The following is a 20,288-nucleotide window of genomic DNA, read 5'->3' on the forward strand; positions in this document are numbered from 1 at the left end:
TGGGATGTGCACTGCCACTACATGTGTTGTGTGATAGCTGAACTGTCTAGCTAGTATCTAGTCTATACTAGAGTCTAACTTTATCCTGTTGAATCCATCCAATGTACATATCAAATATCCATTGTTGCTAATAAATCTATTAACGAAAAAGAGAACGATCACTTAGTATTTTACAGATTTTACAGTATTTTCATTTTAGTTATTAGGGGTTTTTTTTCTCCTTTTTTTTTTGGTGCAACACACATTGCACCACTCAGTTCACACGGGTGTGATTTTTTTTAAATCAAAAGGCTTTGCATTATGTAGATTTCATCCTCACGGCTATCATGATTGGTAGACAGGTGCTGATGAGGGGTTGGAAAGCGTCAGGGAGTCCTTCGTTTCATGACTGGTTTGTGGAGTTAGGTAAGGTTGCAGCATACGAAGAAATGTCATATAGGAGGTCCGACAGTCACAGACTGGACAAATATATACGGAAATGGGGAGGATACATAATGCATATTGCTGTCAATCCCATTGTGGTGTGAGCGCAACGTCTGTTTTTCTTTCTTGTTTTCCGTGAAAGTGTAAATTGATATTACCCAGGTGTAATGGCATTTCTTTTTCCCTTTTTTATTATTAATTTGTTTTATTATTATTTTATTGTATTGTATTGTATTGTCTGTTTTGTTTTATATTTTCTGTAAAGATTTCGTTGTGTAATGTATTTATTATTTTCTTGTCTAGTTTTGTTTCGTTTGTTGTCTTAATTGTTTGTGAAACTAAATTGAAAAAGCAAAAATTTTAATCATAAAAATAAATAAATCAAAAGGCTTTGCTCTGAAATGGTAGCTGTTAAATGAATATCTAGGAACATGGCAGTGGAAAACATTCCCCAAAGGACAGGTGCCTTTATTTGGACCTTCACCTTGGCTCTTCACTGTGTTACAGTAGGCTACTGTACTGATGTACTGTACTGTACTGTACTGTACTTGGCTCTTCACTGTGTTCAAGTAGGCTACTGTACTGTACTGTACTGTACTGATGTCGTTCACCTTTCTCTTCACTGTGTTCAAGTAGGCTACTGTACTGATGTACTGTACTGTACTGTACTGTACTGATGTCGTTCACCTTGGCTCTTCACTGTGTTCAAGTAGGCTACTGTACTGATGTACTGTACTGTACTGTACTGTACTGATGTCGTTCACCTTGGCTCTTCACTGTGTTCAAGTAGGCTACTGTACTGATGTACTGTACTGTACTGTACTGTACTGTACTGATGTCGTTCACCTTGGCTCTTCACTGTGTTCAAGTAGGCTACTGTACTGATGTACTGTACTGTACTGTACTGTACTGATGTCAGTGCACTATTTATCAAACCTTGCTGTGTCCAAGGCTTGTGATTTACGCTGCAATGTTAATTAGTATAAATATGCCGCCATGCTACGTTTACCCGCGTTACCTGAGTAGTGCGTGTACACATTTACAAAAAAGATGCCCCAAAACGCCCATCCCTGATTTTCTCTTCTCGCCCCAACAACACCCTTCCTGGACCCGCTGCAGTTTGCCTAGTACCATTCAACTAGATCCCAGCCAGGTCCTGCATACATACCACCCTCTCCCACCTCCATGTTAGGCTCATAGGCTGTTATTCTTTTCTTTATTGCTGCTCTGCCTTTAAATCCGCTGTCCCCATGATAGGCCGGCTAGTAAACGGATTGACCTAGGACTGAACCCTCCTGTGTGCACTACATTACTTTACTCATCTGCAAGACCTGTATTTACTACTACTGCAGTATTCTTGCTTTTCATTCATCATGTGTATATTGTAGTACTGATGTTCCACATTCTTGCGGACCATGTGACACACCAACATTTCACTGCCTGTACCTGTATGAGTGAGTGACTATAAACCCCCCTTGATTCTCAAAGTAAATTTTTCACAAACTACTTAACAAACTACGGTAGGCTTTGGAAGATTATTTGCAGTAATGTCAAGTATATACCGTGAGTAATGGGCTAAGCATTACAGTGCGCCACCAATATGGTGACCCTTTTAAAGGTAGCTCGATCTCCACCGCACCGAAGTCGGCGGCCATAAGCGTTGGGAGAGTTTCCGTTGGAGAAGTAGACCTCTCGCGCAAGTCTAGATATTAAGCCAGAGACATTGCCCGTTGCACTTTGAAGTAGATACCATATTATCAATCTCAACTCTTAATTCCTATACCGATCAATATTCGATTCTCCAAAACAAAGCAGTACTACGACTAGCGCACAAATGCTCTGTTTTTGTTTTGGTCCAACCTCTGAGGACTGCAGGCTCCTGTCCTGCAGACTGATGCCACCTCCTGGTGTGTAGTTATTTCATCTGATTTCCTGTTGACTGATTTGCAGTAGTTTGTGCAGTGTGGCGACTAGATCTTTTAGGTTTCGGACCCGACTGCCAGTCTGTCGTAATCTGTTTGGTGGAGAGCCAAAGTATGCAAACACAACTTAACAAGAACATTTTTTTGCTGGCATTGAATATCTTCACAGACCTGTTGTTACAAGCCATTACCTGAGCTATGTTACCCCGCTGTTTCTTTCAACAAGATTAACCGATGCTATCATAATACAATGTGCATGCTTTGCATTCACACACACGTGCACTGAAAAGTGTGTGACGCAATGCCAGCCAATGCCCCATGTCTGATCTTGAATGAATGTGTGGAATTTTGACACCATCCATGCTCGAGAGTCGAGATTGCTATTTTTTTCTTTTAATCCCTCGTTCGTTCGTGCACTGGCAGGCTCTGTCAAGCCCCCTGGGATATAGTGTTACTCGACGGTTACATCTATCTAATCTAGAACTAGGAAGTGATGCGCCATCCTGTGAGAGGGTTATCTAATAGTCCAATAAACAGGCTGTACACTTAAAATTATGGGTTCACAAGATCTGGCATTTATTGATTGCCCACAATTATCCCAAATTGAATGGTCATGTGATATACATATGAACAGCAAAGACATATATGAAAGCAAATACGACCTGTTACATCACGAATTCGGATTCGATCATATCAGTCCACAGATTTGGGGGCCCCGCGAAGCGCAGGCCAGAGAGTTGTCTGACCTGGAGAATTCTGACGTGTCCCTCTCTGCCCTGACAATATAGCAATCTCTCTCCCACTGAAGTGACCTTGCATGCGCACAGCTCGGCCGCACACTCTGAAAGTAATGGTAACTGCTTGAAGGGTCTACTTTACCCCACCAGAAGGAGAGAGCCTTTCTCCACCTCAAACATAGACCGACACAATCACGAGACACACACACACACACACACACACACACACACACACACACACGCACAGCGGTGGCGGTGGCTCAGGTGTAGAGTGGCTGGATGGTAACCGCAAGGTTGCCAGTTCGAACCCGGGCTCCCCCAGAGTTGGTGTCGAAGTGTCCTTGAGCAAGACCCTGAACCCTGAATTGCTCCTGATGTGCTGGTTGGTGCCTTGCCGCCGCCATTGGTATATGAATGTGTGTGTGTGAATGGATGTCACACACACACATTCTATGTGGATGTCTATGTAAAGTGCCTTGGATAAAGGCGCTATAATACACACTCACTCACACACACACACACACACACACACACACACACACAGCCACATTGCCATTTTTCCATCCCATCATTTTGCTGCAACCTGACTCTAAAGCCCTCTGACTCTAAAAACAGCCCGGGGGCTTACCACAGAGCCCCTCTCATCGTTTCCTCCTTCCCTATAATTGGAGGGAGATAACCCAGGACTTCATTAAGCTATGTGAAGGGGACATGGTGTGTATAATAGAGCTGCCGTTGCTGGTTCCCTCGACCGTGTTAGAATATCCAACCTTAAGTGGGTAAGGAGCGAGGAAAACGCTATTTTAAAGCCATTATGTGATAAGTGATTTGAGTGGAATGCCCGTGGCTCCCCCCTCGCATGTAGGGAGTCGGGACCACGGGAATCGGAGACGATGTGCAATGAAAGCGCCAAAACAGGATTAGTTGTGAGCTGCGGCAGTTGGCAGCGCCTCTTACAGTAATTGTAGACGACTACGTGAGTACAATGTATGTGTAATCGCAGAGAGAATGGGGAGAGGCGGTAATGATTCTGTAATGGCTGCCTTGATGGTCTTACCCTGGGCTTAGAGAGAGTGAGGGGACCACGATAAGGAGGCCATTATAGTAATGAAACGTACAGAGGGACACATGCGGACATCATGTACATAGTATGTGCATTATGTACATAGTATGTGCATGCACAGTAGGCAGGCAGGCACGAACGCGCGCACACAAACAAACAAATCTCCGGAGTTGAGTTCTACAGTTGGGAGAAACATGTTTGTGGGAGTTGCTGATGTGTGACGCCCGATTAGGCCGGGCCACCGTGCCAGAGGATCTGTCCGGAGTCCGAACGACGCACAGCTGTGTGTGTGTGTGCGTGTGTGTGCGTGCGTGTGCGTGTGCAACCTTTCCAATAGAAAGTCTTACCAGGCTTCCGTCAAAACGAAACGAGGCGTTAAATTCATTTCACTCCTATGCCACTAAAATGTGGAACGCCCGACCAATGGCCATTTAGAAATGTGAGTCCCTAGACTCCTTCAAAACCGCTCTCAAAGAGCACTTACGGGCAGCTGCAATTCGAAACTGGCCCCTGTAAAAAAGGAAGTCCCCCCCCCCCCCCCCCCCACACACACACTTTTTCCACATTATTATTTTTTACTTGACTTGATGATTTTCCTTTTTTTCTTCATAGTGTATACATATTTGTACGTCTTTAAATGTTCTGATAAATTGAAAATGGAGGACCCTGATGTAAACAAGTCCCCGGGGTAGCAGTTTTTGTATTGACTTTTTTTAAAGTGACATAGATTACATTACAGTATACCTGCTGCATAGTTACATAGATTATATTACAGTATACCTGCTGCATAGTTACATAGATTACATTACAGTATACCTGCTGCATAGTTACATAGATTATATTACAGTATACCTGCTGCATAGTTACATAGATTATATTACAGTATACCTGCTGCATAGTTACATAGATTACATTACAGTATACCTGCTGCATAGTTACATAGATTATATTACAGTATACCTGCTGCATAGTTACATAGATTACATTACAGTATACCTGCTGCATAGTTACATAGATTATATTACAGTATACCTGCTGCATAGTTACATAGATTATATTACAGTATACCTGCTGCATAGTTACATAGATTACATTACAGTATACCTGCTGCATAGTTACATAGATTATATTACAGTATACCTGCTGCATAGTTACATAGATTACATTACAGTATACCTGCTGCATAGTTACATAGATTATATTACAGTATACCTGCTGCATAGTTACATAGATTACATTACAGTATACCTGCTGCATAGTTACATAGATTATATTACAGTATACCTGCTGCATAGTTACATAGATTACATTACAGTATACCTGCTGCATAGTTACATAGATTATATTACAGTATACCTGCTGCATAGTTACATAGATTACATTACAGTATACCTGCTGCATAGTTACATAGATTATATTACAGTATACCTGCTGCATAGTTACATAGATTACATTACAGTATACCTGCTGCATAGTTACATAGATTATATTACAGTATACCTGCTGCATAGTGCATACTGTAACTACATAGCTTATATTACAGTATACCTGCTGCATAGTGCATACTGTAACTACATAGATAATATTACAGTATACCTGCTGCATAGTGCATACTGTAACTACATAGCTTATATTACAGTATACCTGCTGCATAGTGCATACTGTAACTACATAGATAATATTACAGTATACCTGCTGCATAGTGCATACTGTAACTTCCACCCAGAAAACCACTTTCTCTGTCCAGGTGTGTCGTCTATTTCACCCCCCAGTGAACCTCCTCAAGGACCATCATTATGTATTGATGACGTTACCACACACACACACACACACACACACACACACACACACACACACACACACACACACACACACACACACACACACACACAGTCACACACATACACACGCACGCACATCCAAAGCCTCCTCATGTGTCACTTCATTCATTTCACTACCTAGTGTAGGGTTTCTATACTATGTAATCCTACAAAAGGGAACAGTTGCGTGTGTGTGCAGTGGAGCCGTACCCACTTTGAAAGGACGTCAAACACATGCCAACCTGGTAGTTTCCATCCTGAGACTCTTTGCGGTTGAATCATGCTTGTACTACATATGCTTTTGGCAACCGTCTAATCTATACCACCAGCATCCACTAGGGTTGTGTGTCACGAGTTTAATTTCAACTGTATATTTTTGAGTGGTGCAACCGCTCCAAGGAACAGCAATGTCCGTGTTCACCTACGTATGTGTTCATGTGTCTATGTGTTCACCTATGTGTTCATGTGTCTATGTGTTCACCTATGTGTTCATGTGTCTATGTGTTCACCTATGTGTTCATGTGTCTATGTGTTCACCTATGTGTTCATGTGTCTATGTGTTCATGTGTCTATGTGTTCACATATGTGTTCATGTGTCTATGTGTTCACATATGTGTTCATGTGTATGTGTTCACCTATGTGTTCATGTTTATGTGTTCACCTATGTGTTCATGTGTATGTGTTCACCTATGTGTTCATGTTTATGTGTTCACCTATGTGTTCATGTGTATGTGTTCACCTATGTGTTCATGTGTCTATGTGTTCACCTATGTGTTCATGTGTCTATGTGTTCACCTATGTGTTCATGTGTCTATGTGTTCACCTATGTGTTCATGTGTCTACGTGTTCACCTATGTGCCTATGTGTTGGTTAACCCATTTTGCGCGGGAACCCCTTTTGGTGTTAGCATCATGTTATGCTTTAGCTATTGAAAAATAGCAGATCTACAAGCTCGTAGCGCGCCACCATGTGGCGCGCTAAGAGCTTGTAGGTCTGCTATTTTTGAAAAATCGAAGGACTGACATAGAAACAGCTTTTTCAGAGAACTGTCAGGATGTAGAAAATAAGACATTTTTAGAATCTGATCTCAGGTCAGAATGGGTTAATGAGCACCAGTATGACTATTAGTACCAGTAGGGGCGCTGTTGTGCCAGAAACAGAGAGAGAGATAGTGCTGCACAGTGCAATGTTGCCTGCTAATGAGAGAGAGAGAGAGGAGGGGGGGGGGGGGGGGGGGGGGTCTGTGAACTCTTTTTTTTTTAAAGGCTTCAAGACCATTGTCTGTATATGGACTGGAGTCCACTACATGCTCTGGTAGGCTGTTCCATTATCTGTGATGGAGTCTTGTTCCACACCCGGACAGCAGTGTGGAGAAAAGTTCTGTCCAATGTGAAGTTCTGTCCAATGTGTGTGTTTTGGAGCCTGGGGGGTCCAGAGCATGTCCTGGTGTGGCTGTGCATCGGCGGGTCTTTCACCGTCTGGTGTAAGGTGGAGGGAGCATGTCCTGGAGGTCCCCAGGGCAGTGCATTTTGGACAGGACTGTAGCGGCGGCAACGTGTCTTCTGTGGCTAAAGGATGTGGATGGAGAGTGTTGTGCTGGCAGTGTCCTGGTCAATTATTTTGAGGGCCTTCCTCTGAATATTGTCCAGCAGACCAAGATGTGTTGGTGGGGCACTCATCCACTTTTGTCCAGTTGTTTGAGTGTTTTTTTTTTTTTTTTTTTGCGGCTTACGCCTTTTATTGATTTTTTAAGGGACAGATAGTAGGCTGACAGGAAACGGGAGAGAGATGGGGGGATGACATGCGGTAAAGGCCGTGTCGGGTTCGGGAGTCGAACCCGCGGCACACCGCGACTGGATCACCAGTCCGGTGCCCAGACCGTTACGCTACGGCCTGGGCCTGTTGTTTGAGTGTTGAACGAAGAATGAACCGTTAAAAATCGACAATATAGTATTCAATCAATGTTTTTGGAATGTAGAATGATTTGTTTACTACTGTATATACAGGCTATAATATAAAGTCCAATGCCCGGAGATGGTGTAGGGCAGTGGTTCCCAAAGTGGGGTCCGGAGAGTCTGGGACGCCCAGTGGTCCTTGAGGGAGTTCCAGGGGGTCCCCAGCTAAATGATAGTTTGGAACCAAATGGACCCTTATGGGTCTGTAACTCTGAGAGTGTCCCCTCTTATGGGGGTCCCTGGCTGGGGGTCTGCTGGCTAATTAGTGTCAATAAATAACTCAATCTTTCTCAAAGTTTCAGGGGGAGATGACATCTAGGGACTTAACCCATTTTGACCTGAGATCAGATTCTAAAAATGTCTTCTACATCCTGACAGCTTTCTGAAAAAGCTATGTTTCTATGTCAGTCGTTCTTCGATTTGCTATGAACTTGTAGATCTGCTATTTTTCAATAGCTAAAGCATAACATAATGCTAACACCAAAAGGGGTTCCCGCCCCAAAATGATAGTTAATGTCCAGGATGCACATGTTTGCCGCTGTTGTCCCTAAGTGTATAATGTATCGTCCTGTAGGTGTTTGCTGTCCCTAAGTGTATAATGTATAATAATGTATAATAGTGTATAATGTATCGTCCTATAGGTGTTTTGTGTAGTCAAGAGCAGGCATGTCTTCTGCATTTAGTTCAGTCAGATAACTCACGAATAGATTTAACCAATATGTATTATAGAATAAGAATAATTATACAAAGTGTGCATATAATATTTTATCTTGGCGGTCGGCTCTGCTACATTTTCTCCCTGCTCGGCACAATTAAACACAATCAATGTCCAGTCAGTCAGTGTGCACAAACACTGATCTCAGGTCAGTGTGATCAGTCTGATCTCAGGTCAGTGTGCACAAACACTAGGAAACGCACATGCATGTGTGTGTCCAGTCAGCGTGCACAAACACTAGGAAACGCACATGCATGTTTGTGTGTGTGCCTTTTTACAGAAGACCACAAAGCCAAATATAGGAGAAAAGAGTATCCTTGACTCCCTTTGGCTATTGGGTCACATTGATTAAAAAAGTCATGATCAGAACAAGCATTCTCCTCTGCGGTCTGCCCCAAACAGTGTATCTTTGTCCACCCTTGGGAATTCACTGCCACATGCCTCTGGCTTTAACAGTGATGGCTCTTTTGACATGGCAGGGAGAGGGGTGGGGACTGTTTAGCTCACTGTGGAATCCACTGGGGCCAAAGTCAGCCATCCATCAAGACCCTTGGCTTGCCATCCATTATAAACGTCCTCATTCAAAAGCGCACACATTATTCACACCATTATCCAAGCCCTTAGATGCTCTCTTAGCAGTATGCAGTGGTTTTTAAGACATTAAGTACATTTATTTACTAAGTACTTAAGTATACAATTTAGAGGTATTTTTTTTACTTTACTGGAGTATTTACAAATTTCAATACTTTTACTTGTTACTAGTTATTTTGTATATTTTTGATTATTACAAAACATACATTAACCACTTAACTTGTTTATTCACCACTTCAGCTATTTGAAAATAGCCGGACTACAAGCTCACAGTGCATCTATTTGCAACGCATGGTGAGCTTGTAGATCTGCTAAGTGTTTTTATATATATTTTGTACATTTGAAAACCTGTGAGATGGGACATTCTGAATGATGAGTATACTTTTGGTACTTTGATGTGCACCTCACAGAGCCGTCAGAGCCGTCAGGCCTCATTGATTTTGGCTGCGCGGGGTGCCCTGTGCTTGATGGCCCCTTCGGAGGGAGGGGCGGCGGGGTCAGGTGGGGGGTGGCTGGGTACCTCCAGAGAGACGGAAGCTTTGCATAATGGAAGGATTCAACTCCTGGGTGATTCATTGACATGTTGACGACAGTTTTCTTTTTTTTTTCTTGTCTTGTTTTGGTTGAGGATGCGTGTCTTCCTCTTGTGGTGAAAAAAGGAAAGCAAGTGTGTTGTTTTTTCCGTAGGGGTTGTGCTGGCGTGGCGTGGTGCTTCCCTTCAGGGAACATAGGGGACACTGTCTTTGTCCTTCTGCTTACTTGCACATGATTACACACTCACTCACTCACTGACTCACTCACTGACTCACTCACTGACTCACTCACTGACTCACTCACTCACTCACTGACTCACTCACTGACTCACTCACTCACTCACTGACTCACTCACTCACTCACTGACTCACTCACTGACTCACTCACTGACTCACTCACTGACTCACTCACTCACTCACTCACTGACTCACTCACTGACTCACTCACTCACTCACTGACTCACTCACTCACTCACTGACTCACTCACTCACTCACTCACTGACTCACTCACTCACTCACTCACTGACTCACTCACTGACTCACTCACTCACTCACTCACTCACTCACTCACTCACTCACTCACTCACTCACTCACTCACTCACTCACTCACTCACTGACTCACTCACTGACTCACTCACTCACTCACTGACTCACTCACTGACTCACTCACTCACTCACTCAGTCACTGACTCACTCACTGACTCACTCACTCACTCACTCACTCACTCACTCACTGACTGACTGACTGACTGACTGACTCTCTCACTGACTCACTCACTGACTCACTCACTCACTCACTCACTCACTCACTGACTGACTGACTCTCTCACTCTCTCACGCTGTCTCCGTTTCACTCAAACTCTTTCAACTCTCAGAATCTCTTCCTCTCTGTCCTTCATCCCAGTATGTCTTTCTTTCTGTCTGAAACGACACGGAGGGAATCCACAGAGGAAAGCAGTGTGGGGGCATCTGCAGCATCCACTCCACAACATGTAGTGCTTGTTCTCACACATAATGAATTGCATTTTAAATAATTAATTGCATTTTTATAGTGCCAGCGTCCTCACTTCCCACATTCACACACCGATGGTGGCAAGCTAACACCGCCCGACTCATTTTAGGCAATGTAGGGTTCAGTGTCTTCGACCAAGGACACTTCCACATGTGGACAGGAGGAGCCGGGATTCGAACCGCCAACCCAGGGATCATCGGACGACCTGCTCTACCTCCTGAGTCACAGCCGGACGGACGGCATGGCATCTAGGAACGGTTTATTGTCTGCCCTAAGCAGCTTAGCGCTTGGATTAGCTTGAGGATACAAGTCATATTCTGTGCTGCGGTAATGGGAACACATAGCCTAGTTGTTACGGAACAGAAACTGCTGGCTCATTCTCATTGTTGCACACTGTTGCCTACTGTCTAGTTTTCTGGAGGAAAATATCAGGTATGATAAATATATTCCACAGGCAAAACAGTTTGGGAACCACTGCACTAGAACAGTGGTTCCCAAACCAAAGTGAAAATGGCAGATCTACAAGTTACTATTACTACTTCTTAATTATATATTTATTTTAATGTATGGAATTTCTTAAATTTGTTTAAAATGTATACAATCATATCTTGTCCTGAGGCAACTGAAGCACTTGCAATATAGTAAAGGAGTTGAGGCATTACATTTGATTTGACTCGGGTTCCACAGATAAATATTGTGAAAATCGAAGCTTGTAGATCTGCTATTTTCACAATTGTTTTCCTTTCTTATAACAGTTGGATAGCTGGGGATCATGTAGGCCAGGGGAACCCCCTGGGGGTCCCGACCCACAGATTGAGAACCACTGCACTTGACTTCCATTCAGAGTGGAGCGAGATTATCCCATTCTGACCGGGCACCCATTTTGGTGTCAGCATCATGTTATGCTTTAGCTATTGAAAAATAGCAGATCTACAAGCTCGTAGCGCGCCACTCGGTGGCGCGCTACGAGCTTGTAGGTCTGCTATTTTTTTTTAAATCGAAGAGCGACTGACATTTTTAGAATCTGATCTCAGGTCAGAATGGGTTAAAGGGCTGGCCATGCCATGCTGGTCCCTTCACGGCTCTCTGCCCTTAAAATAGATACTATCCATTATGTATGCGTTCTTGGTCTCACTTCCATTCCCCACTGTTATGTTGTTACTACTACTACTATTACTACTACTGCTACTACTACTGCTACTACTACTGCTACACGCGGTCGGAGGGTTGTCATATTCAGTGTTATTCATCAGTGTTGTTTTTGGCAGGACATTTCTATTTCAGTTTTAGTCATAAGCCAAATTCCAATACCCAGAATCTCGGCTACTCGCTCACTCGCACTCAGTCACTCCAGCAAGGTGGTGTTACGGTGGAATTGGTGACCTGCTGAAATATGTGACAACCGTGTAGACAATCACATAATGTAAATGTGTCCTAATGTCAATTGTTCATTAGTTCATTAGCAGAGTTAAACCTAACTGTATTTAGGCCATGTATTTAAAGACTTCCATGTAATAGTTGTGTGAACAAGATGGTCACATAATTTGGCAGGTCACCAATTTCACCGTCATTTGCCATGCTGGAGTGAGCGAGTGTGAGTGAGCGAGTGTGAGTGAGCGAGTGTGAGCGAGCGAGTGTGAGTGAGCGAGTGTGAGTGAGCGAGTGGCCGAGATATTGGGTATTGGAATTTGGCTATAGTCTCTTGAATAGCTTCCATTTAGTTTTAGTCACATTTTAGTCACCCGCAAGGTTTTAGTGTTAGTCTAGTTTCACTTGACTAAATATCATATCAAGTCTGCAGTTGATTTAGTTGACTAAAATGCATTCTGGTGGGCCTAGATGCCGTCGTAATGACCGTTTTCACTCGAGCTTGTAGATCTGCTATTTTCAGCATGCAACCAATTGTAAAATGTCTTTTACTTATACTGGATCTCTTGTCCACTAGTCCCTTCCTAACATTTTTGTCTAGTTTTTATTTGTTGACGAAATTGTCAGTATATTTAGTCTTTAGTTTTAGTCATCATAGCTTAGTTTTCATTTAGTTTCCAAGTAGTTTTCGTCAGTGAAAAAAGGTAGTCGACGAACATTTTTCGTCTTAGTTTTAGTCGACGAAAACAACACTGACATAGATCACACCGTCTATATGTGTGCATCCATCCTCCTGCTGTGCTTGCCTGCCTATCCTTCTCTGGCTTTGTCTTCCCATCAATTCAATTCAAAGGAGATTTTTTGGAATGAAAATGTTTACATTGACAAAGCAAGTCTCTTATCTCTCTGTTTCTGTTTCGAAATCCCCCCCAAAACACATGAATTGCCCCCGCGGACCGCTAAATAAGGTAGTGTTTCGCCTGTTCCTCACCTTGCTTTGGGGACAACCCTGAAACACCCTCTGGACACCCGGTAGTCCCAGGATCCCACTTTGGGAGAACCAGCGATGTAGGTTACACCGCAACATTGGAATTTAGAAAGACAAGCAGATTAGTGAGGCTTATGTCTACCTGCCACTCTCTCTCTGTGTGTGTGTGTGTGTGTGTGTGTGTGTGTGTGTGTGTGTGTGTGTGTGTGTGGTAAGAGAGAGCAATAATTTATTGTGCAAAGCATCGTCTTTATTGTCACAGCACGATGTGTGCATGCATCCGCCTGGGTGACAGCAGTCTGATGGGCGAGTGCTGGTGCTTTGGCAAGGGGGGTCAGATCAACATATTGTTATGGAATGAATTTTGTACTGGCCATATATGGAGTGTGTCTTGAGTGTACAGGGTTTGATGGGTTCAGATCAACAAAACGAATGTAAGAATAAGTCAGCTGCATATATGGAGATCTAAGGGTGGCAGCGGGGGCAGTGTCTTGAGTGTACAGGGTTTGATGAGGGCCCAGGTAGGGCCAGGCCTTACGTTTTGGGCCTGTTGAGAACTCTAGGTGCAGCTGCACTAATAACTTTGGGGCGGGCCCGTCTAGAGTTTGAATGGACACGTATCAGTCAAAAGGGAGACATCGAAGAGGATGGATGGGGAAGGATCAATATGGAAACCCAGAACAGGTCAGCTCCATATATGGAGATGGAGGCGTGACTATATGGAGGCGTGATGTCACGAGGCGTGGCCATATATAGAGATGTGACGCGACACACGGTTTTACAATTTACATTTAATGGGCCACTTCACCCTTTTTGCAAAAATATATATGTTAATGACGTTTAGACGATTTAGAACACTTTCCTGGGGGTCTTTATGTGTAATTTGTGGTTTTAGATATTTTAGCAGTGAGCCCAGTGGCTCTGATGTCATCGACACTGGGCTCACTTACTTCCTGGACTACAATTCCCATAATGCTTTGGTGCACTGCTCCTCCTTGTGGATAGGGTGAGGGCTGTCTTACTGAGACAACATGTAGTCCAAACTCTGTTTTCTGCAAGACATTACTCTATAAGGCAAGCCATATCTCCAAACTGTTGGGTCAAACTGAACAACGATGTCAATTTGAGGCTATGATTCCCACATGAAAAAATGAAAATTCAAAGAAATCCAATGGCAGTCCCTCAGTCACATATAGTGCTATGTCAACATAAAATGCTATCAAAGTTACATAAGTTTAGCCTTTGCTTTCGCCTGTACGGTTGTTGGGCTAGGGCGAGTGCTACAGCAAGTGCTATGGGCCAAGATGGAGTCTGAAGAGGTGGGTTTTCAGACTACAGCGGAAGATTGGGTGTGAGTCTGCAGTTCTGATTGTAATGGGAAGTGCATTCCATAGTTTTGGAGCCAGAAGGGAGAAGAGTTTGGGACGTGTGGAGCGTTGTTGTCCCGGCGTTTTTAGTGAAGGTACTTCCAGCTTCCCTGCGTTGGCTGATCTGAGTGCACGCTGCACGGGACGGTTTGATCAAATGGGGGTGCCATGTCATGGGACCCCCTGAAACACCCTCAGTGGACCCCCTGAAACACCCTCAGTGGACCCCCTGAAACACCCTCAGTGGACACCCAGTAGTCCCAGGATCCCACTTTGTGAGAACCAGTGAGAACAAGTGTTTTAGTCTATATACACCACCGTCTGTCTGTCTGTCTGTCTGTCTGTCTGTCTGTCTGTCTGTCTGTCCACCCCCTCATCCAAACTCCAATGTTGTATTCAGGATGGTTATTTTCGGCAGCATGGTGATGTCCCATCAGTGTGTGACTGTGTGTGTTTGTGTGTGACTGTGTGACTGTGTGTGTGTGTGTGTGAGACTGTGTGTGTGATTTAATCGAGAGGGAGGGAGGGAGGGAGAGAGAGAGAGACGGGTGACCAGGTGAACAAGACAGCATAGCATACTGAAGAGGGGGGGGGGGGGTAGAGACTAGAGAGTGTGTGTGTGTGTGACAGTGGAATGTGGGGGCAGCGAGTGACAGTGACTGTGGCCTCAGTTCCCTGTTAATGGGCCAGGCACAGACAAAGAGCTGCACTGTCCACATACGAGAGGAGGAAAGAGGGAGGAGGAGGAGAGGTGTAAAAACGTAGTGGAGAGAGTTCATCTTGTCCACTGATGCCACTGAATGTGACTGCATGAGAAAGGTGCATCATGTGTACACACTGACGCTACACTATCAGCCTATCAGGGCTGCACGATCATGGTTAAAATGATATGATCCAAATCACAATCATCATTCGGGAATATTGTCAATTTAAAAAAAAGTCTCATTTTCACGATTTTTCAAAAATAGCAGATCTACAAGCTCTTAGCGCGCCACCCAGTGGCGCGCTAAGAGCTTGTAGATCTGCTATTTTTCAATGGCTAAAGTATAACAATATTAACAAAATGCTTAGTTAAAACACCCGCCCAGGATGGGTTATGATGATTTGTGGTTCAAACATATGTTTGTATTATTTTCTTACCGGTAATTTCGTTGTCGCTCCCATGGGTAGAGTGGACACTTGGCAACCGGAAGGTTCCAAGTTCGATCTCCCAGAGTTAGTGTCGAAGTGTCCTTGAGCAAGACTCTGAACCCCCTAATTGCTCCCGATGTGCAGGTTCAGGACAGGTTCCTTGCATGGTTTCCTGCGCCATTGGTGTGTTAATGGGTGTCAATGTAATGCACAATCTATGTAAAGCACTTTGGATAATCAAAATTGCGCTATATAAATGTACAATTTACCATATTGTGTTTTGTCTTTGGTCAAATGTGATTTTATTGTACCTCTGGGAGCCTGATTGATGGGGAAATGGGATATGATGTACACTGTTCTAACTCTACTATTAACTAATAACACACTGGGAGAATGTGAGGTTTGAATTCATTGCTATGTTTCATGATCACATAATTATTGTGCAGCCCTATCAACCACAGATAGTGGAAATGTCTTTCTTTTGATTTGAAACACTGAGTCTGACCAGAGAAGCTCCGATCAATCACCCACCGATCGGTGATCGGCCAACATTCACTCCAAATGACTCCATCGGTGATCAGCAATTTACCCAATCTGGAGAAACCGATCTTTTATATAATTATATAATAAAATGGTATAAAGGTCATATATAGTATCATTTTGCATTTTTGTGACAGGCCTAAACATTCCCCCCCCTCATCACACACACAGGCACAGTTTTGATGTGGGTTATGATTATGACATATAATCATTTTGGAATTATTAAAATTGTATGTACGCACAAGATCGGCATCGGCCGAACATGAGAAAAACAATTTGGATCCGTCTCACAAAAAACCTGACCGGAGCATCCCTACTTCTGACAAAGGTCTCTCTGTGCACGTGAATTAACACAGCCTATTGTTTCATCTTTTAGGTTGAGTGAGTTCCAAACCAGCGCCATTAACACAGCCTATTGTTTCATCTTTTAGCCAGGTTGAGTGAGTTCTAAACCAGCGCCATTAGCAGGCAGACGGCTCTGTGCCAGTCTGACCTTGCCAGTCAGCGCGGCCCCATCTGTTTTTTAATAACAATGGGCCCCTGGCAGGTTAGTGGATGAGATTACTGGTGCCTATCTCGGATCTCCACTGGCACCTGATGACGTCACACACCGCTAGGCCACGGGGGATGCGATGACATACATGCGCCCCCACACGCGTGCGCATACACAAATGCATGCACTCTCCCATGTTGACACACCTGAGAATGACGACAGCCTTTGCTCTGTCAGCGACCGGTACAATTAGGCCAGCGTCTGGCTGTGGCAGAAGAAGTGCTGAAAAGCATGCAAGAGCTGAACCTGAAACACTGGGAAATCATTATTGGGCTGGTGTCACCATCTAGTGGTCATGTGTGGTTACTGCCTCTAGGCACATTGTTTTTTTGAATGGAGAGGAGCAGCACGAATGCCTTGTTTTAACTTAAGGGAGGAAGAATCATGAAATTATGACATTATAGATACAATGTGTTAATGTATGTTATGTTTATCTTTCTCATGCATTGTCTCTCTCCTTTCCCTTTGTCTTTCTGTCTTACAGGTGCGTAGATGTGCATGTGGGCGGAGCATGAGACTTCAGTCAACAACATAAACCAGAGTATCAGGTCTGATCAGGTAGGTCGTTGTTGTTGCTACACCTTGTGGGCGTGTGTGTGTGTGTGTGTGTGTGTGTGTGTGTGTGTGTGACTGTGTTCCCTGACATAATGAATGGAGTGCTTCTGCTAGCTTGCTACTATTCTAAAGATCTGGTAAGTCCCAACACATTCTTCCTTGACATTGGACTATTTATGCAGCTTTGATGTTGCCATTTATGTTTGCTTAACAGAGTGAGAGTCTGGCATAATGTGTTTTCTTTTAAAGGCCTATTTGAGCGGGCTGCCGTGGGCTGTCTTGTCTCTAGTAGTCTGGTGGGAAAGCTGACTTGGCTTCTAGTTTAGTAAAACCCTGAGGATGAAATGAACACGTAGGGTTTGACTGTATGTACAGTATGACCCCCAAATGCAGCGTGCGGCTGTCCTCTCTGGCCTCCTTCTCTCGCGCTCCCAGCCAGTAAAATGCAGCAAGGTGTCAGTCATGTAACCATATCATATAATATCATGCAAAGTTGCATTCCATGGTTCTTGTTTTTGAAACATTAACAAGGAGAGGAATTGAATAAAGTGTGTTAATTAAGAGTGCTATGAAGAGTTCTGGCTGCTGACATGTTTAACTTAGGGGTCTAGAAAGACAGGTTCATCTAGGTGTGTGTGTGTGTGTGTGTGTGTGTGTGTGTGTGTGTGTGTGTGTGTGTGTGTGTGTGTGTGTGTGTGTGTGTGTGTGTGTGTGTGTGTGTGTGTGTGTGTGTGTGTGTGTGTGTGTGTGTGTGTGTGTGTGTGTGTGTGTGTGTAAAGGGTATCCTCACAAACACACATTTCTGTTTCTGGCATGTGTAAACATACCTGGTGATAATTCATTTGGATTCTTAATTGTCTCAGACATGAGCATACAGCCATACACGTATAGTCATATTTCTGCTAGAGCTGCCTAATCGCTTTGGGAAATGTCTAAGAGATTAAGGTTATGAAGAGACATTATGGTTTGTAATGAGAAACGTCTTTAACCCATTCTGACTGGAGATCAGATTCTAGAAATGTCTATTACATCCTGACAGTTTCATTATGAATCCATTCTGACCTGAGATCAGATTCTAAAAGTGTCTTTGATTTTTCAAAAATAGCAGACCTACAAGCTCGTATCGCGCCACTCGGTGGCGCGATATGAGCTTGTAGGTCTGCTATTTTTAAATAGCTAAAGCACGACATGATGCTAATACCAAAATGGGTGCCCGGCCAGAATGGGTTAAAGTAGGCCTGTCATGATTAAAAGATATAAGGTGATGATTGACAAATAATTGGGATTTTCTTTTTTGCATTGAACATTGGAACGTTGGAACGTTACAATTTGTATTTCCTGTTTGCCTTTTATAGGCTTCTAATTACAAATTGCCCAGGGCAGATATGACAAATAACTTAACCCATTCAGGACGGGAAGTCGGGAAACCCTTTTGGTGTTTTAAGCATTATTTTGTGGAAGATGCAGAGATTGGATCAAAATAAATGAGCTGTAGGTGGCACGATAAACTGTAAAAAGGTAGTTTTACACCCTTTCCATTATTGTGATGTAATGGAGCATCATCATTGTAATAATCATTCAATAATAATTTGACATTTATTCTCATAATTATTACAATGCCACATTATTGCCACATCTGCTTGAGTGAGACGTTGGCTAAACATTTGGCCTGCTGCTAGTTGGTAGGAGAAAAATGGCACTATACAAAAGTACAAACAGGAAAATTGACAGTGAAAACATGTACAGTATGGACAGAAAACTATGCTTTGATCGTATCTGGTTTCATAAATGTAAAGCCGTCTTATTGGCAGAATAAAGTTGTGGCCGCTTGCAATAAATTAGACGGACGGACCACGAGACGAAGCATAACAAATGCAGTCTTTGCGCCTGAGCCGGAGGCACCAGAGCACGAGACGGAGGCACTGACAGGGTTAATGTGCATGATGCGCACGTCTGACAGCGGGTTAATGTGCATGATGCGCACGTCTGACAGCGGGTTAATGTGCATGATGCGCACGTCTGACAGCGGGTTAACGTGCATGATGCGCACGTCTGACAGCGGGTTAATGTGCATGATGCGCACGTCTGACAGCGGGTTAATGTGCATGATGCGCACGTCCGCACGATGGACAGTCCACCCATTCTTCACGGCGCTCAGCGCCACATTGCCCTCCATGTCTGTGTCTGCCCTATGCATCACTTTACAAAACATGTACAGTGTAACATGTTTAAAGCATTCTTTAGACAGGGATGGGCTAGAATCTCTATTTTTAACATTATACGGCTTAGCTATAATTTAGCCTATATCTGGGACTATCGCTCCGATATTTTAAAATTGAAAAATTTAGCAGACGCTCTTACTACACAGCAACTTGCAGTAAGCAAGAACACATGATAATTCATTAACCCATTTTGTTTTAAACCTGTAATAATTTAACTATTGATAAATAGCAGATCTACAAGCTCATACCGAGTGGCGTGCTACGAGCTTGTAGGTCTGCTATTCTTTTTTAATTGTGAAAATATTTATTTCAGAAAACTGGAGGATTTTGAAGATTATTTTTTAAATTTCGAGGTCAGGCCTAAATGGGTTAAATACGTAGAAATACTCATCAATGATCATAAGTAAGCTAAGAACCTACATCTGTCTAACAGTAGAATAGCTGTGCAATGAAACTATAAGTATATACACTATAGAATGCACTGTCTACATAATATGCTAAATTACAGAATTTCCAGATATGTTGATGATGGAGGTAATGAAGGGGAGCAGATCAGGTGCGATGGTCTGGAGGTTTGGAGAAGGGATGGGGTCAAGAGGACAGGTGGTATAGGTCTGGAGGTTTGGAGAAGGGATGGGGTCAAGAGGACAGGTGGTATAGGTCTTATGGAGGTCACTAGTTTAAGGACCTCGTCTGGAGAGCACGAGGTCAGGCATGATATGTTGAGGTTACTATTGGGTTAGCCTCGGAAACCCAGACGTTTTTATTTCCAGGGAGATCACTCTCTGCTG

At 43.5% G+C, this 20,288-nt stretch overlaps 1 protein-coding gene across 1 annotated transcript in view; it reads left to right on the top strand.

Moving 5' to 3' along the window:
- The window catches only part of mpp7a (MAGUK p55 scaffold protein 7a), a 146,309-nt gene that overhangs the window by 25,062 nt on the left and 100,959 nt on the right, over window positions 1-20,288 (top strand). Inside the window, exon 2 of the mRNA XM_083777822.1 lies at window positions 17,213-17,278. The gene's annotated coding sequence lies outside the window, so the exon portion shown is untranslated. The remainder of the gene's footprint in view (window positions 1-17,212; window positions 17,279-20,288) is intronic.

This window comes from Protomyctophum parallelum, assembly GCF_964188405.1.
Source record: "Protomyctophum parallelum genome assembly, chromosome: 12".
Classification (NCBI taxonomy): Eukaryota; Metazoa; Chordata; class Actinopteri; order Myctophiformes; family Myctophidae; genus Protomyctophum; species Protomyctophum parallelum.